The sequence below is a fragment of the Drosophila suzukii genome, chromosome X, assembly GCF_043229965.1.
Source record: "Drosophila suzukii chromosome X, CBGP_Dsuzu_IsoJpt1.0, whole genome shotgun sequence".
Taxonomy (NCBI): Eukaryota; Metazoa; Arthropoda; class Insecta; order Diptera; family Drosophilidae; genus Drosophila; species Drosophila suzukii.
Window position 1 is genome coordinate 11159788 of NC_092084.1, and position 26270 is coordinate 11186057.

Genomic DNA, 26270 nt, shown 5'->3' on the forward strand with positions numbered 1-26270 from the left:
TTGATTGGTAAGCAATTTACGCAGGCGACAGCAGCAGCAGCAACATCAAGAGTTATCTCACCCAAAACGGGCTAAAAGACCGGCCAGGAGAAAGGGGCAAAGAAGCTCAGAAAATATAAGGAAAAACTGAAGAAAATACAACACAAAACTTAGCTGCAACATCTCTCGACCCTGACCCGCAACAACATGTTGCATGTTGTGCTGCCGCCAGCAACAGATCCTCCAATAAAACAAGAAATCCTTTCTCAACCAAGATAATACACTTACTATTATGTAAAACAAGGTCCTCCTTTCATTTTACTAAATAATAAATAAAACTATATTAATTTAAATGTAGGTTACGTTTTCAAAATGCTTGCACCTCAACAGATCCTCCAATAAAACAAGAAATACTTTCTCAACCAAGATAATACACTTACTATTATGTAAAACAAGGTCCTCCTTTCATTTTACTAAATAATAAATAAAACTATATTAATTTAAATGTAGGTTACGTTTTCAAAATGCTTGCACCTCACTTGACAAAAGTTCTGCAAATAGAATTATAATTTACGAGAGAGTAAACTTTTTGAAATGTCGTAAATCTTTCATAACAAGCTTGATGATATATGACTTTAAATATCAAACCATAATTTAGATATTAAACAGAGGTTATGTCTGGTACGTTAAAACGCTATTATTCAAGACCTCGTAAAGGCTGAGATATACCATCAAAATTTTATCAAGATGTTGCTGGATCGGTTTTAACAACTTTGAAAGAGAATATGCCATATAATACCCAAGAAACACCAATAACTATGTTAATAGACATTCAAAATCATAAGTCAAAGGTTACTGCGAACTTCAAATACAAATGTATCAAGGTTTTCTAAGCCTTGGGATGTCCTATGAATGAATATTATCTATATACATTTTTTTTTGTAAGAGCATCTAGCCTTGGTTTTTAGCCCACTATGATATCCCGGCATCTTTCCATCGTTTGATCTTGTACGCATCAAATGTTGATGCTTCATGTGATGCCGTGGATGCTGGCCGAGCATCCGTTCGTTTGCTGATTTGTATATCTAATTTTCATAATCTCCCAGCAGCAACAACAGCAACATCTGCAACATCAGCAATGGCAACAACAGCAACATGAATGGCCACATTCGCCATGCCACAAGCCGCAAGTTGTTTCTGTCTTCTGTCTCTGGTTGAAGGAAAGGAAATCAAGTCTCTGGCTCAGAGGCCTCATTTGAATGCATGCCATGGATAAAGGGGGGGATTTTTCCAGGTGGTTTTTTTTAGGGGAGGGGGTGGGGGCAGAGGGCGGTGGGGAGGTGCAACCACAGGCGGCACGTTTAGCAACGCATGTCAACGCAACAACAACAACATCATAATCATCCAGAAAGCGGAGAGTGGGGGCAGTTCTTTTGTAATTAACACAGAATCTGCTTCCGGCAACAGTCACCATATCATACAGTCAAGGGAGAAATAATGTGGAAAGTAGCTTTATAGAAATATTACAAATATGTTTTAATATAAGGTCTATACAAAGCCGTAATAATATATTTTAGTTAACAGCTGTACTTATGTTTCCAAGAGAACTCCAAAACTAAAAAAAGGGACAATTATGGAAAATGTAGAATTTAAGAAAGTGTAAATTTGAAAAATTAAAAAAAAATTGTAGGTTAGTGGCATATTGATAGGATTGGTATAAGGATAATGACCTTACTTTAAATTAAGTTTGTGATCTTTTGTGGTAAAATATTTGATCAAAATGACCTTATGACACTTGCTTAAAATTTCAAAAATGTAATGGATTTATTTTAAAATGTCATGGGAAACCTAGACAAAAAAGGGTTAATGGCTCAACATGGTATTATTTTATTTATTCAACCAAAACATACATGTAACTAGAATATTTAAAATACTCGTAGATCTATTTTTAAGCCAGTGTCATAGGGCCTTTAAAAATCCTCTTGCATTTGAAATATTGTAATTTGTCTAGGCCGTCTTTTCCCTTTATGGAGCTGAATTCCCTATTATTTTGCCGCACAACTGTGGCATGCGTGCCGGCAGCAGCAACAGCAACATCAGCAACCTGCGACATGAGCGACATGAGCAACATGTGTCCGAAGCGTCTAGCGGGTGGCCCCGCTGCAATGTTATGTAAGCTCGGCTGCGACATCTTCTAGCTGCTGGCAACATGCAGCATGCACCTGAGCCGGCGAATGACGAATGACAAGACATGCAAACGAGTCGGGGAGTCAGAAAGGCCAGAATGGAGGCAGAATGGTGATGGGGGAGATGGGGGAGATGGAGGCAGGACAGGCAGACAAAGGAGACAAGGAGACGTTGACAGTTTGGGCCTGGTCGTGGCCAAGATGTCACTTTTCATTAGGCAGCTGGACGGCCTGGTTGCTGCCGTGTATCCTGCGATGTTGCTGCTGTTTGGGATGATGCATGGGCACCTGTTGCACGGCGGCGTTTTAGATTAGTCGCCTGTAATTAGTTAATAACATGGCAAGGCATGTCTAAATTGCAGTCGCGACATCAAATTGCAAGCGGCTGCAGTTTTGATGCCTGCATTTTGATTGATGTTGCTGCCGGGCCAGCAGCAGCAGCAACAGCAAGAAAACAGCACAGCAGCAACATCAGCGCAGTGGCCCGAACAATGTTATGCATATATTTAATTGATAAGTTTTTAGCACATGATAAATTTTAATATTGTGTGGCAGCAACACAAAAAGAGCCACTGGGGCAGCAGCAGCAGCAGCAGCAACATCAGAAGCAGCAGCAGCAACACAACAACACCATTCAGCCACCTGTAGCTGGGGCAACATAAGCCGACATAAATCCATTAAAGCCGCACAAATTCCAAGTAAATTAAAAGCAGTTAAACTCAATTGATTTCGAGACGCAGCAGCGGCAACAGTAAGAGGAGCAACAGCAACAGCAACAACAGCAGCAGCAGCAGCCACAACACCTCGGCAACAATAAAAATAAACAACCAACCAAAAAGAGCGAAAAAAAAAAGGAAATCCAAACTGAAATGGAAGCTGAAACGGAGACCCAGAGGCCTCGGTTCAATAAATTTTTATCGCAGCCAGCGAGTGTGTGTCCATGTCCATGTGGGCCAAAAGGAATGCGTTGATAGTGAAACAAGAGCAACGGCAACAGCAACAGCAACATCAACAGCAGCAACAGGCTAACAACAGACAACCGACAACAGAAGCCGCATTCAAGGCGTTGTACAAACACATATGTACATACCAAAAAAAAACCAGCAACGGCGACAGCAACACTAGAAATTTTTGAGAATTCACCCAAAAAAAAAGACAAAAAAAAGGATGCCAAAAAAGGGTCACAACAACAAGGAGTCCCACATGACTCAAATGCCTGCAACAGCAACTATCTGGGTTTTTTCAACGCTTTTAGGGTTAACCTCTTGCAAATTGCTTTGATTAAGCTGTGAGAGCTCAACTGAATAAATGAGTGAGTGACTCACTAACTGAAGGAGTGGCTGGGGGATATGGTAACAGGATGTTGCCAGGACTTCATGGAGACAACTGACTAAATCTCCTGAAAAAGGAAGGAAGAAAAAACATTGGGGCTTAGAAAAAGAATTTAACTGTAGCTGGACAAAATTGTGTTTAAAAAAAACGCTTGTGTGGGTTCATGAGTTCATCTCTGGTTTTATCGTTTGGTTAAGTTAGTGACTTTCTGTTTTTACTTTATATATATCACTGTCCCTATCTAAGCAATTTATTTTTGTTGATGCTTAGACCATTTCATTTTTGAAAAATGTATCAATTTTTTGGCGCCCAACGTGGGGCACATAAGTAAGCCTTGTAATTCCGCTGCCAAAACTGAAGTTTTAATAATGTAAGCTAATAATCCCAGCCATTTTATTGGCTTTCTATGTTTGCGCAGCCAAAATATTTTATTTTCCACATTTGCTTGCCAAAAGTAATATGACTATCTATTTCCTTGCCATTCCTCTCGCATCATTTGACTCGGTCAAAGTTGGCCAAACATTTGCCGGATCCAGCTCTTTAGCTTCATCATTTTCGCGGCACCCACGCATGGTTTCTGATAGCCCAACTGCAACACCACCCCCTCCCCCCTGTTTTCCAGGTTCTCCGGCTTTTGGGCCAGCCTTTGCCATTTAACTGACCCAAACCGCCAACTGAAAACTGCAAAATGCCACTACTGCCACTTGTGCAACGGCAGCAACAACAAAACTTTCTCTGGCCAAGAATGTGCGCAGCTGCAGCAACAGTTGCTGCAGTTGCAACAGCAGCAACAGCAACAATCCTCGCATGTGGGGATAAAGAAATGCTTGGGGGCCCAAAATAAAAAGAGTAGAAAAAAATAAAAAAGACAGAAATACGCGGCCAGATAGTCCCAAGTCTCAAGTCTTCCGTCTTCTAGTCCAGTTCAAAGCTTTTGGTCCACTCAAGTCATTCATGGCAATTGAAAGGAGAGGGTTAAAGGGGCCAAGCGGGGGGCATCAGGGGGTTAAGGGGAGGAACAGCACCCGCCGCGTGTCGATTGAAAATTTATGATCACAATTTTGGTTAATGCATTTTCGTGTTTGTGCCATGATTACCAAATGTTATTCACGCTCCACTGACTCGCCTGGGATATGTTTGTGTTTGTACACGGAAAGAAATATGAGATCGATTTGTAAGATCAGAATTTAATAGTAATATGACCATTAAAGGAAGAAATACCAGTGTGTGTGAAGGAAGAACTGAAATTTCCCCTTCTAAATATCATTGTATGCGTTCATTCTGTACCAAATAGTATAGGTAATTCGAAAATGTTTTCCAATTTTTCCTAAATATAATAATATATTTAAAGACCTTAGAGTCTCTTTTTAGTTTGCAGGTTAAGCTCCAATTAAGGCTTAGAATAAAATGCTCATTTGCCCTATGTTTTTTATAATTTTATTTGTTAAAGTGGAAATCATTTTCCAATTCATAGGTCTAATTTAAAAATTGATTTCAATTTTTCTCGAGTATTGTGTGTCTTGAGTGTTTGTGTGTGCGTTTCCTTGGTCGGCAATCAATGCCAAAATGGCGCGGGCGCATTGCGACTGCTTACGGTTAACTAAACATTCCAAACGCTCCAAGACGACAAACAAACGCCTGGACCCGGCTTTAAGTTTCAGCCTCGGCTTTGCAACTGAGTCTCGCTTTTGGTCCTCAGGTATCCGTCGGTGGACACCCATAAGTAACCATGCTAGCTTGCAGAGTTGCCACCATTATTTATGAATATTTTAATTGTAATTATCTATGAATTTATGAATTTTAATTTTCGAAATAATGAATTTTTAATCATGTGTAATTAAACATCACTTTGAGTAAAACTTATTTTTTACAACGGAAACGGGTTCAATTTTTTGTCAAAAATACGAAATTCAGATTTTTGTCAAAAATGCGACATTTTTTTCGGTTTTTTCATCGTAGCTCAGCCAAATTAAGGCGTACAGCTAAAAGACCGACTATTTCGAACAGCTTGCTTAATATGCTAACGATCCTCATCACTTTAAGGGAAATTTAATTTTTGACCAATTTTCGCAATTTTTGTAAGGGGTTACATCACTTTTTTTGGGAAAAATGGTAAAAATTTAATATATCCAGGTTACAATGCCATTGGATTGGAAATTAAACAACGATCTCAACGAGGTATGGCATTCCTAATTCTGACTTATATTTTTGTTATGGCAGCCAAAAAACTGAATTTTTATGGCCAAAAATTACGATTTTTGTGAAAAATACGAGATTCAGATTTTTGTCAAAAATGCGACATTTTTTTCGGTTTTTTCATCGTAGCTCAGCCAAATCATGGCGTACAGCTAAAAGACCGACTGTTTTGAGCAGCTTGCTAAATATGCTAACGATCCTCATCACTTTTAGGAATATTTTTTTTTTTTTGACCAATTTTCGCATTTTTTGTAGGGGTTTCATCACTTTTTTTCGAAAAATGCCAAAAAATGAAAAATTTTCAGGTTAGAATGTCAATCGATTGAAAATTAAACAACGAGCTCAACGAGTTATGACATTTCTCATTCTGACTTATACTTTTGTTATGGCAGCCAAAAAACTGAACTTTTTTGGTGAAAAAAAGGGTTTCAATTTTTGTCAAAAATACAAAATTCAGATTTTTGTCAAAAATGAGATATTTCTTTTCGGTTTTTTCATCGTAGTTCAGCCAATTCAAGGCGTACAGCTAAAAGTCCGACTGTTTTGAGCAGCTTGTTTAATATGCTAACGATCCTCATCACTTTTAGGAATATTTATTTTTTGACCAATTTTCGCATTTTTTGTAAGGGTTGTTTGTAATTTTTTGCGAAAAATGGCAAAAATTAAAAATTTCTAGGTTAGAATGCCATTAGATTGGAAATTAAACAACGAGCTCAACGAGGTATGACATTCCCCATTCTGACTTTTAGTGTCATTTTGCCAATCAAAACACTGATATTTAAGGGATTCAGAAACTAGTCAAAAATGCTCTTTTTTAGAGGTTATTCAACCGTGGCAATTGTATCTTGGGTTAACAATTAGAAACTACTTCGAAATTCTCCCATATGAACAACAGGTGACAACCCTGGCCCGAAACAATCCACTTCGGTGGCTCCCCGGCAGCTGCTGTAAACACATTTCTTGTGGTTGTTGGTTGTGATTGCTGTTGCTGCTGTTGTCGCATTTCCGTTTTGCTGCTGCTGCTGCTGCTGTTGCTCCCATTTTTGGGGTTAGGCGGCTGGCAGGCGTAGGATTGCCGCAGGAGAGCCGGGCTAATGTGTCTTGTAATTTGCATGGCCATTTGTGAAAAAAGTGAAAAGCGCATTGCAAAAAAGTTTTTGTTTCATTTTTGTAGCGGTTACAGTTGCCGCTTTTTTTTTGCGTAAATTATGCGGCATTTTTACCGTTGCCGGTTGGAAAACAGTAGCACTTACAAGCTCCTTTTACGGCCGCCTGACTGCTGACCAAAAGCGGCCAAAAGCAGTTGGCGCTTTTCTCATTCAAAATAGTCGCCAAAAAGCCCCGAAAATAGCAAAAATAGCGAAAAGAGCCAAAAAATGCCTAGAAAATGAGCAACTTTTTATGGTTATGATTGCGTTGTGTCTGCTGTTGCTGCTGTTGCTGCTGCGAATGCTAAATATGCCATGGAAAATGGTGGAAAAATGGAAATGCCAAATGTCCCTGCCCCATTCCCCTTTTTCTGGCCACGTGGGCGTATGAGCAATGTGGCTCAAGTTGCTGCTGTTGCTGCTGCTGCTGCTGCTGTTGCTGCTTTCACACACAATTAGCGTGTGTTGCATCTTTGTGTGGGTGTTGCACCTTCGCCCTGCTTTTCCCCCTTCTCCCCTAGTTAAATAGAAAACTGCAGCATGTCCATGAATCATGCCCAGACTTAAGTCTATTGTTGCTGCTGCCGCTGTTGTCGTTGACACAATCAACAGAAGCAACAGCAACACCAACAGTAACAGCAGCAACAGGAGGAGCAACAGCAATTGATTTGGCCAACATACTGGCTGCTGATTGCCAGCCCCTGACTTGGTTTCTTTGACTAATGATACAAACGACAACAGCAACAGTAACACCAACGGCAACAGCAACAGCAACACCAAAGAGGGGGGCACAGCAGCAACATGTTGCTGACACGCGCGCATCGTTAGCAAAATGAGCGAACACTTGAGATTTTCTTGCAGTGTTTTATGCGTGGGCCCAGTTGGAATGCCTTAAACATATATATTTCTATTTCCTGAGAGTTTTCGCAGTCATTGTTGCTGGTGTTTGCTACTTGGGAATTTCTGATGTTGCTGATGTTGCTGCTGTTGCACTTGAAATATCTCGTTTTTTTTCACTGCTGATGATCTGGCCTGCTATTTATGTTATTCTTATCAATTTTGTTGCAGCTGCTTTGTGCTTGTGTTGCTGATGGTAATGCAATTAGTTATATGATGGCTCACCGCTAGGAATGCCGTTGATTTGGAACCATTTCAACAGTGATTGTTGTTGACACCTTGGCCAAACGGGAGAGAGCCATTAAAATTGCATTGGCTACCCGGCTATAAACACAAATCCCTGCCGATAAATATGTGTTCCTCAATAAACAGACACCAAACACGGACACCTGTTCGCCGCTCGATATCAAAAGAGCACGTGACCAAGCGGCAACATGTTGCTGGTTGTTGCCGGCAAGTGGTCAGCAGGAGGATAAATATAAAAAATATACAGAAAACAGCAGCATTCGCCTTGTAATATCATAATTCACACGGTGCCCGGTCTCCAAAAAGGGGGTGTGGCACGGGGGCGGACGAGCAGCACGATTCCGATGGCGAGGCAGCGATTGCTGGCGGGTTAACAGCGATAAATCGATTGGGCCAAAAGGGCAACAGGTGGCCAAGATGACGTTTAAAGAAAGGAAGGAGTAAATAAAAAAAAGGGAATACAAAACACAAAATCAACTGGTTATTGGGACCCGTTTTTGCAGCAGCAACATAATAAAAAGGGAGCCCAAAAGCAAACTGGGTCTTTAGGCCAAAAACAAAAACAGTTAAAACCGGGAATAAAAAGGTTCAAAGCCGTGCTGAAATTTCAAAGATTGCAATACAAAAAAAAAAAAGCGCAAAAAAGGAAGCGCAAAAGGCGCGCGTGCAACCTTGAGATAATTTAATCGTTTCTGTTTGAGAGCAAACACAGGCACACACAATGAATTAAAAAAAAAATATATATAAAAATAAAAGGAAAACTAAACCCACACAAATATAGCGAGTGCATGTCGATGATGCCGATCGAGCCAAAATGCAGACGCAAACAATTGAAAGCATTTTCGCAAATCGCAAAAACAGAACAAGAGCGAAAGCGTTGACAATAAAGGCGCAAAAGTGCACTGAAAACAATGCGTAGTCATCACAAATGCACACAGAAAAATTATTAGATTATTTAGATTTTGTATTCCTCTTTTACTAGACTATGCAGAAAAAATATAAGCAATTTATCATCATATCATATTATAATGAATCAGAATATTATTTGATAATTAGTATATAGTTCCAAGGCATTTCCTACAAGAAAGATTAATATAAATCAAATATATACATTTTTAAATTATAATGTATTTTTTAGTGCAATGAATTAAACACTTTTTAAAAGTAGATCTATTTGTTTAATTAAAATTACTTTTACTTCCGAAGTCTACCATCTATGGTTTCTTATTTAGAAAGATCTTAAATGTTTTATGTATTTAGAAAGATCTCAAAAGTTCGGCACGCAATTCTTCCCCGCTTTTCCACTTTCCCCGCTCCTTTTTCCTGAGATTTGTGCAAACAGAAGGGAGTTCAATACAGAAGTGGATTTCCATCCTCTTCACAGAAGGCTCTTCAGGAGCTATAGAGAAATGAGTGCTGAGCATCATCAGCAAACACTGATAAATTATTTGACAGATTATATTTGCGTTGAACTTTGGGCCGCGGCAAGAAAGACGGCGGCAACATTAATAAAAATGAGAACACATGCTGACGGGATGTTTCAGGTGGGGATGGGTTTTGAATAGATGGGGCCAGAAAGAGGGGGCGTTCTTAAGGGGAGGGGCGATGCACAAGTGCAACCATAAGTTGATGAGGCAAACGCAAAAAGAAGGAACCAAAGCTTAGAAGAAAAGGAAACGTTGCATACCCTTGCCAATTCTTCGGGATTCTTTTAAAGAAAATATTAGTTAGGAAGCCTATATATTACAAAAAAAAAGGTAATACATTTAATATTATTTATAAACTAAGGGTAATATAATAGAACTCATGTTGGAACTGAAAGCGTTTATTCAAAAAACAAAAAGAAACATTTAGAAAACTGCTGAGTATTATAATCACCTATGATATAATGGCAAGAATTCAATAAATAATATATCATTTTACTTGTTATTTTTAAGGAATGAATTATATAAAGTTAATCTCTCAGATACATTCTTAGGTTCTCTATAAAAGTAGTTGCTTTTTAGCCTCGATACTGATCTTCAATGATAGAATGGCCAATTCCGATCGTAACTCCCTCTATAAAGCTGGCATACCCTGGACTTCGGCGAGGGTATCTATGAAAAAGCAAACTCCGTTTTGCAGCTGAGAGAAAGCTCCGGGTCTGTTGCACTTTTGCCGTTGCTCTAACAAATGAGCGTCATGTCTTTGCCCGTCGCAAAACAAATCTGAGCAATTTTTTATGATAAATAACACCCGGCTGAGGGGTAAATAGATGAGGGAGCTGGGGCATACAACTAGGCAGAGACTGTTATATTTAGTGTAGGCCCCCGGGCAGTTAACGGCGAGCAAAAAAAAACAGGAGGGGGGGTTTGGGGAGCGGCAAACAGCCGGCAGCTTGTGCAAACAAACAAATCGCCGTAGATTTATTTTAGTGCAAAAGCCTTAACACACTAAATTGCTCAGGCATGCGTGGGTTAACCATCTTGGTCTTAAGAGTCCACCATGGAGTTTTGAACAAGAGGGGCATATCGATGTGGCGATGAAAAATACTGGCTTTCAACGCGGTAATTAAAAGATGAATCGTCCTCGTGGCCAGCTCTATGTCTATCTCCCTCTACCTCTCCCTCTCACCCTTTCGCACTCGATCGAGTTGGGATACAAATTATGCTTCATTAGGCCAGATAACGCCCCAGATCAAGGTAGGAACATATATCCACCAAATACATTGGCCACATTGGCCGCATTGGCACAGGCATTGGCACACATGTATGCACATGTATGATTGATTAATGCTTTTAACATGTCCGCAGCAAATTGGAATGGAATGGAACGGAATGGCATTGGAATGTACAGGAGATAGGCGGGAAAAGTCTTGCTAACGGTTAGCAAAGAACATTTGCCATTCGATTTCCAACTAATGATTTTTCGCCTTTTCAATGTTTTCAAAAATAAGCGGTACTTTGTCATTGGAAACGGCGGAATGGAACAGTTCTGAAGGGGGCTATAATTCCCAAGTCATTGGATGTTCACATTTGGAATATTGGATTTTAAAAGCTTTTGATTACTTATTTGATCTGTTTTTTGGAATAGAAAGAAACAACTGATCTTAAAATGTAAAAGCTATTCAGAGCTTAATTATGCAAATACGTTTTTTTCTATATTTACTTGGTAGAATATTTAAAGCTGATAGTAAATATATGTAAAAATAAGCCTATTTGCAAAACCAATTACGGATGCGCAAATTCCGAAAAAAGCCCAACTGATGGCTCATTAAGTCTTATTTCGGAGGATCCGCTTCCCACAAAAATTTTGTTTTATCGCGTTGTGTTTTGTTATTTTTTTTTACCAGCCAGCTGGAAATTGTTCTTTGAAATTCGCGCGTGCCAAAAATAAATTTCAGCTTAAAAGTGAAACAAAACATAAAAACTTGAGGAGGGGGCCTGTGTTTTATTTTCTGAGGATGTTACCTGCTGACTTCTGTTTCGGTTTCTGTCTCGTTTTAATTTTTATGGCTCGGAACCCTTGTCTTAAATGCGTTCGTTTCATTGCCGTTGGCAGCTGTTTGTCGTTTCGTTTTGTTGACCCAAATTTCTTAACCGAAGATTTCTATCAGACGAGCCTGCCAGAAGTACATGCATTAAAATTAAAACCCTTGGCCGCAGGGTAACCCTTTCTTGTTTGGTTTTTGGTCTAGTGAAAGTTTCCTGGCGCGTGACTTTATGAGAGGGGGAAAGAAAGAAAGCGAGGACCAGCTGTTTGACTAACTGTAAATGAACCGTTAGGTTCTTAGCCCCTTCGGAGAAAGTTTCCCATCAGTCTAGATCGATCTATCAACAAAGGAAGTGGAAGATGACCAAGATATTTGCACTTTTTAATGACCTAATCGGGTTCTACCGTTAGGTGAAAGTTATTTTAGGGGTTGTATAAGGGGAAAAACAACAGATGTGGTTAGATCCCGTTGGTATTCTCTTTTCGAGGACAGCAATCAAAGATTTATATCAAGAAATATATAACAAATTGTTATAGAATCTCAAAAAATTTTAATAACACTTCCCAGCAAGCTATTCATTATTTTTAAAAAAATTTTTTTATAAGCAAACTCAATCTTGAACTTGAGCTAGCAATAAATTGTATCATAAAACGTTATAATGATCAATGTCTGCACTCTGCATTAAAGGAAATAATGATTCCCAGGCTTACCCAAATTACACATTAGATTAGAGAGGTTGGCAACACTCAGATTTCCGCACAGAACTCACCTGCAATGAAAAGGAAAGAAGAAAGAAAATTAATATCAGTTTGAAGGAAAAATGAAGATGAAAATAGCCACTCTTATTAATAGACAATCAATCAGCGGGTTCCGACAAAAGGCCGACAGGCTTTGTTGGGGAAACCGAAGCGATCTTGGCCAGCATTTCATCCATGGAACCAATGGACCCCGAACCCCGTACCCCGGACCCCAAGATAATGGCCACTGTAAGGCCCCATGCTCTGCAATTAAGCGGCAATTCAATTCAGAATCGGAATTGGAATCGCAATGGGAGTATGGGAATGGCAATGCCAATGGAAGTGCCAAGATATGGGCACAAAAGGCCCATGGTGCGGAGTCAAGTGCAAACACTCAAACACTTGCGACCTGTCAGCGTCCAACGGCCAACAACAATGGCCTTCTCGCTTTTCCGCTCTTGGAAATTGATTAAACTCATTCATAATGACAACGGCAGCAGCCCCAATAACGAGTTCTAGAATTCTACAACTTCCATATGTTGCCCTAACGGCAGGGCTTAGAAAAATCAGCAGATATTTTATCGAAACTTCTTATATAATAAGTTCAAAATATAATTTTTACAATTAAAAACAGACAATTTTTAGAATAATTTGTTTGTTACCCAAGTTTAGATTTATGTAAACAGGTTGTAAGGATTTTTGAAGATTTATTATTAATAAAATATTTATAATATTATATGTCATATTATGATCCATCACTTATTTAATTAATTAAAATTGTATCTACAGATTTTCATAATGATTAAATTCAAACGGATTGAGATTTTTTTAAATGATCTTTATAATTTTCCTCAAAACCAGTGGCAGTACAAGTTGGTATACTGAACCTAGAGAGTATATCTCCTGTCAGCAGTCAATTGTGTCTAATGAACTAATGGACACCTCATGGCCAAAAGCAGGCCGAGGGAAAAAATCACTTTTCTTTCTCTTTTTTGCCTTGTGGCCTAAAAAGTGTGACCAGCTTCGTTTTTGGGGCGCAGTGGGAGTGGCAAAAAATAGGGAGAAAGGAAAGGCGTGGCCTGCCATTTACACACGCCGCACAAATGTGGGGGGAGGAAAAAAAAAGATATGATCCAATTCAATTTAAGCGCGTGTCTTATGGCGAAGGTAACAACAATTTCAATGCATATATTTGTATTTGCAGTGACCCAGCTGCAATTGTTGTTTTTGCTGGTGTTGTACAAATGCAATTACAACTAAAACACACGGCCCAGGGGGAAAAGCACGGGGGAAATGGGTGGAAAAACAGGGGAAGGGCTAGCCAGCAAACGAAACACGAAGAGCCAACAACACACACGAGCGAATGGGCAGGGGGAAAAACGAACTGGGGGCGGGGAGGGAAAACAGCGGTTACAATTTTGTTTTTGCTCCGCCCACTTTCCCACACCCATCGCAACGAATGACGAATGAACGCGAGTGTAGGGGGGGGTATTAAGGGGGTGGAGATCAGGGCCAGAACGAAAATGTTTACGCTGCGAACTTAATCGCAATTAATTGCAATTAAAGACTTTTATAAACATTTGGTCACTTTGAAGCTTCCCACAAATGTTTGGTCACACTATCTTAGAACTTGTAAAAATTTGGTCTTATTACTTTAGAAGTTTTGTGTAAATATTTGGTGTGGTGATTAAACTGATTTGTTAAACTGATTACTAAGCCAACCTTAAGCCTCATAATATGTATATTTTTACTAAAGTTTTAATAATTTCTAAATAATACTAAAATAATGATAAATTCCCTTCCTTATTTTCAAAAACCCTTTCTTTCGCCAGGTTCCTCATAATTTTTGCATACCGAAATAGGAAATGCGAATCAATCAACCCTGTTCCCCTTGTATTTTCCTCAAAAAAAAAACAAGAAAGAGACTGTAGACGGGGTAAAAAAAATGGAAGCAGTACCAGAAGAATTGAAAGGCGTCTGCATTTAGATGAGACAGAGTGGGAGAGGCAATTTCGAGGGGCTACAAAGGGGGCGGTTTTCCTCTCTAGGTGACGAACGTCATCGTCGCCGCACTCAAATCGTGGGAAAATGTTTTTCATGCTCCTGTTGCCGTTGTCTCTGTCGTTTTTATTGTTGTTGCCACGTTGTTGCAGTGTCTTCGTGTTGTTGTTGTTGTTGTTGTTGCTATAGTTGTTTGCATTGTTGTTGCTAGTTTGTGTGTCGACTGTGGGCTGATGAAAAGCTTTTTTGCCGCTCGCCGCAATTCGTTTCGCTGCATTAAGCAGGGCAAAAACATAGAAAAATCCCTCAATATGTGTTAAAAGGAAAGGCTCGAATCTCAGCAACTGAGAAATCCATATTCATAGTCTTAAAACTAAAACGAGTCATTAACGTTTAGTTTTTAAGACTTTTATAATTGTATTTTAGGGTTTTATAGCTTTATTAAGGGGTCTGCACTTTGGTTTCCATGATAATATCATCATATTATGATAACAGATCATCGAAGATCTTATATTTCATAAGACTTAAATCCAAAACGAGTCATTTACGTTTAGTTTTTAGCACTTTTATAGGTGTATTATAGATTTTTATATATTTATTAAGGGGTCTGCATTTTGGTTTTCATTATAATATCATCATATTACGATAACAGATCAACGAAGATCTTATACTTTTGGTAAAAATTGAAATGAAAACCAGCTTTTCTTATTCCAATTCTAGTTCCAAATTTAATTAATCATAATTTTGAAACATATTTTAAATAAATTTTATATCAAGACCTTAATATTTCGGTGGAAATATTAAATATTTATTTATAATAAATAAATTAGAGTTCCCAATAATTGTATTTCACTAAACAAGTCTAATTTATTTTCTGTAGAAATATTTCACTCAGTCGATTGCCGACTTCTAGTTAAAATTTGAGTGCCTCCGCCTAGATTATAGAACCCCGCCTTAGATATAGTAATATATACAAAAAGCGAAACGCAACGGAGAATATAACATTCACCTGATCACGGTTTCTTCGCTTATCGCGCACGCATGCCGTGCCCTTGGACCCCCCCTGTCACCACCCACCACCCACAAAATCCGCCGCCCACCACCCACCGCCCACACGAGCGTACTTTGCCTTCGCCTTATCAGCGGCAACAAAAAAAAAATGTAGAAAAAAACGCGGCAGCGTTTATCGCCTAAACGGCTGAGCACTTGCATATATGCAATTCCAAACAATTTCTCCGCCGGGCGAGTTTTGTTTCTAATTGAATTTCAGGCGTTTTCAATTTCTTTTTGTCAGCTTGCTTTTGTTTTACGACTCTTTAGACTGATAATACACAAGCAAATGACTGATAAAGCCAAAGCCGGCAATAATAATAATAGAAACAACAAAAACCACTAAAACAAACTACAACAATTGCAAAAAAAAAAAGGAAAAGAGACGAATTTTATTTTTCGCGACAGTTCAAGGCATTTGCGCTTTAGCACCACGACAGAAAGTCTGCCATTCAATAAAATATGGCATGCGAGAAATCGGAATGATTTTATGATAGATTTTCTCAAATACATAACAATTTGCAGATAGCATATCAGGATAGAAAAGTTTACAAAGCATTAAGGGCTACCAAATATACCAGAATTACAATTATATGCAATGAAAATATATCTTTAAAAATGCAAGCTGTTATTTTAATAAAGTAGTTTACATTTTTAAATAGTAATACAGAGAACTCTATCAAAAAACGTTGACTAAAAATATGTACCGTACTGAAAAAAAGTATTTGAAATATTTAATTTCTAAAATAAAATACTAAAAAAAATATACTAAAGAAATTCGAATACATATTTTTGAATATCAATAAATTTCATTTGATTTAAAAAACTTGATTGAAAACTATGTACCTCAATTAAAAAAGGTATTTGAAGAGTTTCATTTCTTTTTAGAGTTACCAGACCGCCAAATGCTTCAACCCCCGAAAATCCTTACGTAACTGCCATACTTCCACTGGCCACACTGCGTATGCTTGACGCATCGCGTATACGCCGTGTGTGCTTATGCGATCGTGTGCTAAACGCGATTTCACGCGACTTGACTCACCCTGTTTGCTTATGCAGCAGGCAGCGGCAAATAGAACAGAAATAATAGCCGCTCTGGCAAAGATAAATATTACACAAAACGCCGAGGATCTAGAGGATTGATGTATCTGCTCTCATATATTTTTCTCAATTTATTTCCTTTGGCATTTGGACTTCCTTGAACTTTATATGCGTTGTTTTATGAATGCATTTTCAAACGTGGCGTTCATTTCTTGTGCGCTTTTTGTGTGCACATTACACCGAAAACACCGAAAAAAAAAGAAGAATGTTTTAAAAATATTAAATTTGCGGCGAAGGCGGCGGCGGCGGTGATAATTAGGGGGAATTATGAAGGCGAACGGCACGAACTGAAAGGAATTTATGCCTTTGAACACGTAGACGCGACGCAGACGCGATGACGACGCGGCAGCGACGCGAACGGCGGCGTCAGCAGAAAACGCGTGCAGCCTTGAGAAGATCGCGATAGCGACTGAAACAGCAGCAAAATTCAGCCACAACAGGCAAAAATCTCAACTAAACTAGGGAATAGAACAAAAAAAAAAAAAAGAACAAACGCCTAGCGATTTTTGCGCGCGTTTTAAAACGCGCGCGCACGCCCAGGAAGGATGTGTGTTGCTGCCGTGCCTGCAATTTTCGTTGCTTGTGTTGCTGCTGCGTCTGCAATTTTTGTTGCTGCTGCTGCTGCTGCTGTTGCTGCTGGTGGCGTTGCTGGTTGCAGTTGCAGTTGCAGGTTGCTTCGGTGGAAAACGCGCCACGACGCACACAAATAACTAACTAACAGCGGCCGTAGTAAAATGACAACTGAAACCGCAGCAGGCGAAATGAAAACGAGTAACGATAGAGCTGAACGGAAAAAAAATGCAAAAAAAAGCAGAAAAAAAATACAAGGCACACACACAAGCCACGGCAAAATAAATAAAATAAAAATTGACGATGGGCAGCGGCGACGACGACGGCAAACGCAGCTGCAGTTGGCTAGTTCTACGGGTCAGAGATGCCGAAACGCCGGTGATTTTGCCGGGAAATCAGCGCCCAGATAGCTTTCACCTATCTATTTCATATATAGATTTTTTAAACCATTTTTTACTAGCCAATATCTATAAGAACAAGTATCTTTTAGGACCTTTAATTCCACATTATCCTACATTCTCCTTTTCTTTTTATTTCCCATAGGTTTACAAATAATATTACGAATCTTACATAATATTAGAACCATTTCTTATGTAACAAGTAAAAAGAAAATAAATTAAAATATTATATAATAGGATCCTTTAAGATATTTAGTATCCCTCTTATACTGCATTCTTTTGTAATTATTTAATATAGATTTCAAATAATCTTAAGATTCTTAAAAAAAGTTTAACAATTTTCTTGTAAAAAGTAAAAATAAATAAAATTTTAAAGCTTATTTTGCCTAAAATTATATAAATATTCAAGTATTACCATTAAAAAAATGTATTTATAAAAAATCCCTATAAAATTGTACCCCTTTATTCTAATTTTTAAATTCTACAGAAATCCAAAAGGTTATTTTCGAATATTAATTGAATTTTCGAACAATCTAAAAAATTCTTTATAATATTCTAGACCTCTTTTCTAATTTTTAGATTCTGGAGATTTTCATAAAAATATTTTAAAATAATATTATTACCCACAATCAACAGGTGGATCTTAAATTTTCCCTAATAAAGTATATTTGTTAGCTTTTTCTTGGTTCTAACCCAGGTCAGCACTGATTCTAACATTCTTTTTGCAAACTTTTCACTTTTAGCTGCATTTGCCGTCGAGATGCAGTGCGAGCGAGAGGCTGGCCGCGCAGCGCGTGAGCGACAGAGATGGGGCGAGAGCGGGAGCGAGCACTTTGCTGCCACGCTTCGTCAGCTGTTCGTTAGTCGCCTTTTTGTTTTTGTTTTTATTTGTCGTGTGTGCGGAAGTGCAGAGCGTGGCGTTGGCGGCGACGCCGGCAGAGGCGGTAGCGTCGGCAGCGGAACGCAGCGGCGTAAGTGCAAGGCCAAACGCGTGCGAAAGGGAGGGAGCGATAGGGAGAGAGGGAGAGGGATGGGGTACTATATGATGTGGAAAAGATACAGATACTTTTAATATTTTTTAGTTTTTTCTTCTTTATTTAAGTTTATTTTAATTATTTTTTTATCTACCTATTTTTATTTATTTTGAATTAAATTGATTATAATTTTTTTATAAAACAATTTTTTATAAAAATCATTTGCCTTATTGGAATTTTTTTTATTTGTACTTTTTTTAATAATTTTCTAATTGTCAACTACCCATTTTTGAATATTTCTTCGGCTTAAGATTTTTAAAGAATTATTTATTTTTTATAATTCTTTCTTTAAAGTTTTTTTTATTTTGTGTATGTTTTTCTTTATTTATTTATATATTTTTTAGTTACTTGTTTAAGTGTGTTTGTTTGTTTTGAGTGGCAAGTGAAACTGATCGTGTTAGAATGGCGGATAGCGCGTGTTTTTTCCATTTCTCTGAGCCGACACCCACTCAAAACCCATTTTACACCCACAACGATCCGTAGAATTGCACGAAACAAAATGTTTGCAATAGTTTTTTTATTTAAAGACTCTAAAATAATATTTACAATTTAGCAACTCAACACTTAAAAATGTTTAAAATGGTATTAAAATAAAACATTTTTTTTTTAATTTGTCAAGCATAATACAATTTTTTTTAAGATCTCAAAAACCAATGTGATCTCATTTGTTCTCTGTGTATAGAAGCCTTCTCTCATTCCATTCGCAAAATGCACGCGCGTGCCCTTGAAAACTTAACCCAACAATCGAGCCAAGGCAGTTGTTGCCAAGACCCCCCGCCGCCCACCAGCCCCCTAGATAAGACCCCCCTACCAACCCACCACCCCTGGCACTTTCAAACTGTTTGCTGGCAAACAAAAGAAAGTGCAAAAATTGTTGAAATTTTCTTAGCGAAATCAGCAACAAACGAATTCGAATCTCGCACGTAAAATGTTGCTAAGAGCCAATGGCCAACGGATTTCATTGCCAAACACAATTTTTATACAAATGCGGTAAGGCTTTTCTTTTTCCTCTCATTTTATTTATTTATTTATTTTTTTTTGCATCGCTATTATTTGCCCAGTTGCGCAAAAAGAACGAAAATAGTTCGCCAAAAACTCAAAACAAATCACAAGGTATAAGGCGTAGGATCTGAAGTACGCAAGGAATGGGAAATAGTGCAAAAAAGGGCTATGGCGACAAAGGGTTAAGGTTTAGACAAGATAAAAATAAATACTAAAAAATACTAAGCAAAAATACTATAATGTAATAATCATTACAAAAATACTAAATATACTAAAAATAAAGTAAAATTATAAAAATAGGTATTTTTTATCAAATCAATCAATATAAATATCTATAGAGTACATTTCTCTAAGTCAGATATTTTAATTTCTAGAAATTGTAGCACATCAATTAAATTCGATTGCATTTCTCGGCGATCGAGAAAAGTGTAAAAGGCAAAGACTTTCCAAGTATGTAAATAGATATCTACAGGCCGATTTACATATCTGTGCCGATCTGCACACATGTGCGGTCGTGTGTTTGATTATTTTATGTGCGCACGCTGCCAATTGCGAGAAAAAACTACAATGTTCAAGGTCGTGCGGCGAATGCACCTAAAACAACAACAGCAGGAGCCGCAAAAACAACAAACAATCGGTCATTCAGACGGTAACATACGCAAAATGTTTGAGTTCTACAAATTGCAAAAACTAGTGCAGGAACCAAATGTGCACAGATACTCATAAAGTGGACAGTGGGCCCTCGGAAAGTAATTTTTAATATTTATTCTACGATTACTCCATTTTTGGAAAAGTTGTATATTCCTATTAACTTATATTTTAAATAAATACTAGACGTTTTTGTGTTTGAAATTTTTTCTAATATGTAAAAGTTATATTTCCCATTTTTGGGAACCGGATTTACCATCATATCTTACAATAAGATCTAGAATTTTTTATAATATAAAAAACCATAAATTAGATATGTGGGTATGTTTGAATAAAATTAATTTACATGATATTATAATTTATTGGAATGAAGAAATAAAGATGAAGTGTTTTTTTGAAATCATCAAAATATTTCTTAGACGTATACGTAATATTTTTGCTTTTCAAAAAAATCTAATATTTCAAAGATCCTTAAATAATATCCCATATTCTACTGTACGCATTCACTTATGTAATGGTGTGTGTGCATTTATATGTACATACACATGTGTAAATGTATATGTATAACAACAATTTGCGCCCGTCAATTGCAAACGCGTCGCTGCCAACGTCGCTGCCAACGTCGCTGCCAACGGCGACTGCGACTGCGACCGCGGCGTCGCTGCCATTGAGTTTTCACTGTCAAGGTCGAACGTTGTTCTGATGCGCAACGCAATGCGCAATGCGATCGCCGAGTGGGAGTGCGAGTGCAAGCGGGACGGGGGTTCGCGCCGAGGGAGAGGGACGATGTGCGAACGAAAACGAGAACACAGCGGAGAACGAGTGCACAAAAGCTGTGGGAGAATGCGAAAATGCGAGGAACAGAGGAAAAAAGAAAGAAAAAGAGAATGTGGGAATGGAGAATGCACACGGACTCTGCTTCCTCTTCTTCGGCTTTTAGTGCTTCTTCTTCACCCACAAGGCGCACAGTGGGCGGGATTAGGTGTTAAGTGGAGATCACATAAGGTCCCGAATTCTTTTAAGATTTTTTAAAGGTCAATGTAAAAATATTTCTTTAAAATATTCGAAAATCAATTATTTGTTTTAACATTATTTAAACTATTTAAGTTTATGGAAAAGAATATGAATGTTTAGAATTACTTAAAGGAACCTTCCCTATTTTAAAAACTGCTTAATATTTACTTAACAGGCCTAAGAGCTTTTATTTCCAGTGCCCACTTCCGGGTAGTAGTATCGTAATATTATAAACTACCTAAAAAAATGTTTATAAAAAAAATATTTAAGCATTTATTCATGCTTCTGAAAGTCCAAAAATTTATACAATACTTTGCAACCCAAGTAATAAATAACCCAAGCCTAGTAATATATATACAACATAATTATGTGCATATGTAGATGGTAAATAGGCCTATACTTGGCCCAAAGAACTTAACATTTTGATGTGGGATCTTTAAAAAATCAAGTAGTTAGTTATACTTTTAAATAATTCAAATGTGTAACATTCTAAATTGAACTTTTAGTATTGTCAGCCTTTAAGATTTTTGCATATTCCCACAGTTACATTTTAATTGTTTATCATTTGCTCGCCGATCACCTCTTGACCCACTGTGCGGCTGTGTGTGTGTGTGTGTACTTGTGTGTGGGCGCTGTGGCGGAAACGATATGCGGCTTATGTAATGCGACGGCGACAACAACAATCAGCGGCGACGCGTTGGCAGCGTCGAATGCATACGCACACGCTTCCACCGCCCACTGCCCACCGCCCACCGCCCCTTTGCCCACCGCCCCCTGACCCCCCCTGGCCACGCCCTTGGCTAAACGCTTCCTGCACTTTGTTGCTGTTGTTGTTGTTGGCTACGCTTTTTATATCGCTCGACGTCTGTTTTTTTTCTCTCTGTGTGTACTCTTATTTTCTTTTTGTGTTTTCCCCCACTCTCTTTTATTTTTCTGTTGCGCCTTTTGTGCTTTTTGCATGTTTTCCTATCGCATTTGTTTTCTCAAGTTCGCGCGCGGCTCTTGTGCAATTTGTCATAATACCGCCCCCCTCCCCCGACCAACCATCCCCACCCACCCGCACACGCTGCGTATGCGTAATATTTCAAGAGAAGTGCAAAAAATTGCAGCGTTTTGTCAGCGGTAAAACGTAAACAAAAACAAGCCGCCGCCAAATGCACTTTTGGCCATAAATCAGCGAAGAGAATGGAAAAATCAGCAGGGAAAAGCGGGTGGGGGGGGTGATATATCGGGGATGGTTACAGACCCAAAGGCGCCACGCCCTCAACGGGGCAAAATGAAGACATAATTTGACATAAGCGATGTTAAAGTTCACCAAATCTCAGGCCTCGAACATCAAAAGGCAATGTCTAGCCGAAAGTTAAAAAATCAACTGAGAAACCAAGACACTTAAGACCCTAGATGAAAGAAAAATCCTTCAAATAACGAAGTTTTTAACACCCTTACCAATTTAACTTTTTTACTTTATGTACTGTTTGCTATATTTTATATTATATTTAATTTAGTAATAAAAAAGAGTATACATTTTATAGATTTTTTCTTTTATAACTAGATCTGAGTTTCCTACATTTTCTAATGCAATTTAAGTGTTGGGAAAGTCTTATATTTTTTCATAAATTACTTCATGGTCACACTAGAAAATAATTCTAATTTTTTAAGGGAGTTGTTGGTACAATATAATATTAAATAAAATATATTAAAACAGAAAATGACTTGCATGAGTATTATAAGAAAATATAAATATTAATTTGAGATATCATATTTTCACATAAAAGGTTTATAGGCGAAGTATTAAAAATATAAGTGCTTATTGAAACATGGTATTAAAATACCCATAAGGAAGGGTATTAAAAAAAGCTGAGTCCACGGGAAAAACTCTAAACAGTTGACTGTTAATGATGTGGGGCAGGAGGAGCAAATGGAGTCCGCCAGTGATTGACTTGACTTAACTTGTTGATGGCTTCGCGCCTGCGCGGTCGGCACTTTTGGTGATAATGTCAAAGGCAGCCAGCGGTCTGCCCCGCCCCCACAGCCTCGCCGCCTCCTTCTCTGCAGCCCCGCCCCCTGCCCGCAATGCTTAATCATGCAAGCGGCAAGAAAACCAAAATGCAGCAGCAAATGCAGCGCCTGTCAAAGCCGCGATTAATCTCACTCACAGAGGCGCAGGATGAGGGGCACAAAGTGCAGCAGCCGCAGTGGAGCAACTAACCGTGGTCAAGAAACCCCAAAAAAAAATCTTTAACTACTGACCTTAACTGTCTTAAACTGAAATGTTATCTTTCATTTTAGATACTTTAAATATTTATTTGAAAGCTTTATGTTAGTTATTGGTATTATTCCCCATCAAACTTGTACAAAAAGTTTGTGATAATAAAAAAAATTTCTTTCTAATTTTAAAAAGGCTTTAAAAAATTTTTAAATGCTTTAAATTTGTATTGAAGTTTAAATATTTTGGATAATTTTAGTCTTGATTAAACAATTAAATTTTGAAACATTTAAAAATTTCATATTCTATTCTTATGAATTCCTAAAATGGAGTTCAATAGGTAGCCCTACTTTTACAAATTCCTAAAATAAAGTTTTAGCTATCTAAAAATATATGTAAAAAACGTGTTTTGCATTTTAATAAATATTTTAAATACCAAATTAAAGTTTTTTGAACGAAAAGTTGTTATTCATTTTTTTGTATTATTTAGAGACCACTGTACCAAGCAGCGTCGGCACTCATAATTGAGATATGAACTTGGCAATATTTCATAAAAAGAAAATAAATATATAAAAAGAGCCAGTCGGAGGGAAAAAAGGCGAGAAGACTGGTCGGCCAGTTGTTGGACAGCCAAGGACCGACGACGATCGCGGCTTGTTCGTCTAGAAATAACTTAATTGTCACTCAATTACTCAGTTTTCAGCTAAAAGCATTCATTGCTCTGGCTTAACGTCAAAGTGGCCGAGGGGAAGGAGTGGAAAAGGGGGCAAAGCTGGGGAGGATGTGGGTCTGGAGCCATCTGGGAGTTGGAGTTCCAGTGGAGCTCCACTAGGAACCCGTTGCCCAGGCGTGAATAATAGTTGCAACGACGCGTCTTGGCCACGGCCGGTGAATGAAAATTGATGAGTTGCGACAGTTTTTGGCCAAAGGGCAAAAAAGCCCAGAACAAGAAGAAAAAAGGAAAGATCAAGGCAAATCTTCAGATCGAAATTGGTAATGCTCTACAGATTGTTATAAGTATATTCCTTATAAGCAATATAAAAAATCTTCACATTAAAGCTTGAATATAAATTAATTTATTTGAGTTTAATAATATATCAATGGGATAAAAACAAATATAATTGATTTTCTAAGAGTTTTGCATCTCAATTTTTGGGGAACTACGTCTTCAATATAAAATTATAATAATAATAATAAATGTATTTTTAAACCTCATCATAAACCATAGTACCTCTAGAAAACTCATCAAAAATGGTAAATGCCTTAAATAGGGGCACGGCCCAATGGAAAAAAGGAACCTTCCCTGAAAAAAGAAGAGGAGGGCGAAGCAATGGACAAACTACTTTGTCATGGTCTCTCGGGGGATTGGCCATCTCAATGCAACTATCAATCAAATCGCTCGTGTGGGTGACCATTTGTGGGCTGAGTGCAAACACTACAAAAGGTCAGCAATCCCTGATTGACATAAATGGATGCATTCATTTTGATCGGTGCCCACTATTATTGAACTCTGCTAATGAGCTTTATTGACCCCAAGGACATGAGGGATTTTCTATGAAATTCGAGACTCAATTGATTGATTGACTTGCTGGTATAAAAAGGCCTGTTATTATATTAAGGATGCTTGAATTTAATTAAGGCATAGAGAAGAAGAGGATATTATTTACCTATTGAATGAAAATATTATGATTGACACTAAATGGAGTTGGCTGAGGTGAATGATTGATTGATTGATCGGTAAAAGATTAAGGGATTCAGGTATTTCTTAGGATATACAAATTTTAGATTATTTTGTAACGAATACAAATTTGAAAAGGGATCTGATGATTTTCAAACCAAATCTTGTATAGTTTAAGTGGTTTTATTATTAATTTTTTTTTGGTATGATTAATGCCCCCATTGAAATCACCTTTTTGCTGTTTTTATTTGCCCCAACATAATTACCAACATTTAGTGCGCCTTCCATCATGATTGATGCCGTTTTAGTGGGCCTGCCAATGCAGAAAGTGCGCCTTAAAAAAAAACCAACCCGCAGCCTCTCCTTTCACCCACAGGCCTGCCATAAATCGCCATAAATCCTAATCAAAACTAAGCGCAAACAAGCTGAACCCATGGAATCGTGGAGGGGGGGGATAAAATGGAGGCACCTCTGGAACGTGAATCTATAAATCCATTAATGCCATTTACCGCATAAACATAAAGTAAACGCGGCCCAGGATGATCATCTAGACCGCGATGATGATGATGGTGATGCCGCAGACTTTTCGGGGCATCAACACCAACGGCAAAATTTCGGATCCCAGATCCCAAAAACCTCAGCCCCAGCCTCCTGTAAGTTCCCCTGAACCAAAGCAATTGCTCCATAAAGTAAAACTAAATTGCTCAATAATTTTGTCCACATTTGATTATGTCTTCTGAGGGGTAGTTGGTGGGTGAGGTGGATAGGCAAAGCTACACGGAGGAAAATTTCCCTTAACTTCACCTTAACTTGGTAAAAAATTAATGGTTATAAAATATTCTGAAAGAGATTTTAATAAGGCTTCTTGGTAATGTTGTTTTTTTCTTAAAGAAAAATCCAATTTCAACGTTCAAAATTAAAATAACATATATTTGTTGTTGAATAAGGGTTCCCCAACATATTATTTTATTTTATTTTCAAGTAAGTATATATTTGCCTTAAAAAAATATGGAAAAAAGGGAAATATTCTTCGGATCTCGTAAGTTAGGATCTAGAAGGATCTCGTTTTTCGCTGTGTACAGTGAACTCTCCCTCGTGGCAACCCCGTAACTCCCCCGCCCAACGACTGGCAGTCACGATTGTGCGGGGCAGGCCAACACTAAATTCAAAACCCATAAAGACATCAAAGCAGGCAACGCGTGTAACAATTTGCCAGCCAGCCAACAACAACCGATGCAACAACAAATGCAACAAAACGCAAATTAACAACGGACCAACATACACTCACGGACAGGCCCAAAGGAGTCCGGAGATGTTGGGGTTTTGGGGATGGAGGTTGGAGGATTGGGGACCTGGAACTGGGAACTTGGAACTT

The 26270-nt window shown here is 38.1% G+C and overlaps 1 protein-coding gene and 1 long non-coding RNA gene across 7 annotated transcripts in view; one reads left to right on the forward strand and one right to left on the reverse strand.

The window, feature by feature from the left end:
* The window catches only part of mamo (maternal gene required for meiosis), a 159293-nt gene that overhangs the window by 78618 nt on the left and 54405 nt on the right, over positions 1-26270 (reverse strand). Inside the window, exons 1-2 of one of the 6 annotated variants that reach the window (XM_070997417.1) lie at positions 16910-17077; positions 16287-16504 (exon numbers count right to left, since the gene is read on the reverse strand). The exons of the other annotated variants lie outside the window; for them this stretch is intronic. The gene's annotated coding sequence lies outside the window, so the exon portion shown is untranslated. Of the gene's footprint in view, positions 1-16286; positions 16505-16909; positions 17078-26270 lie in introns of those variants that run through there. 6 annotated transcript variants of the gene reach the window in all.
* Positions 18632-19581, forward strand: LOC139353478 (uncharacterized). The gene is made up of 2 exons (XR_011604770.1): positions 18632-19337; positions 19409-19581. It is a non-coding gene; the product is annotated as an uncharacterized lncRNA (long non-coding RNA).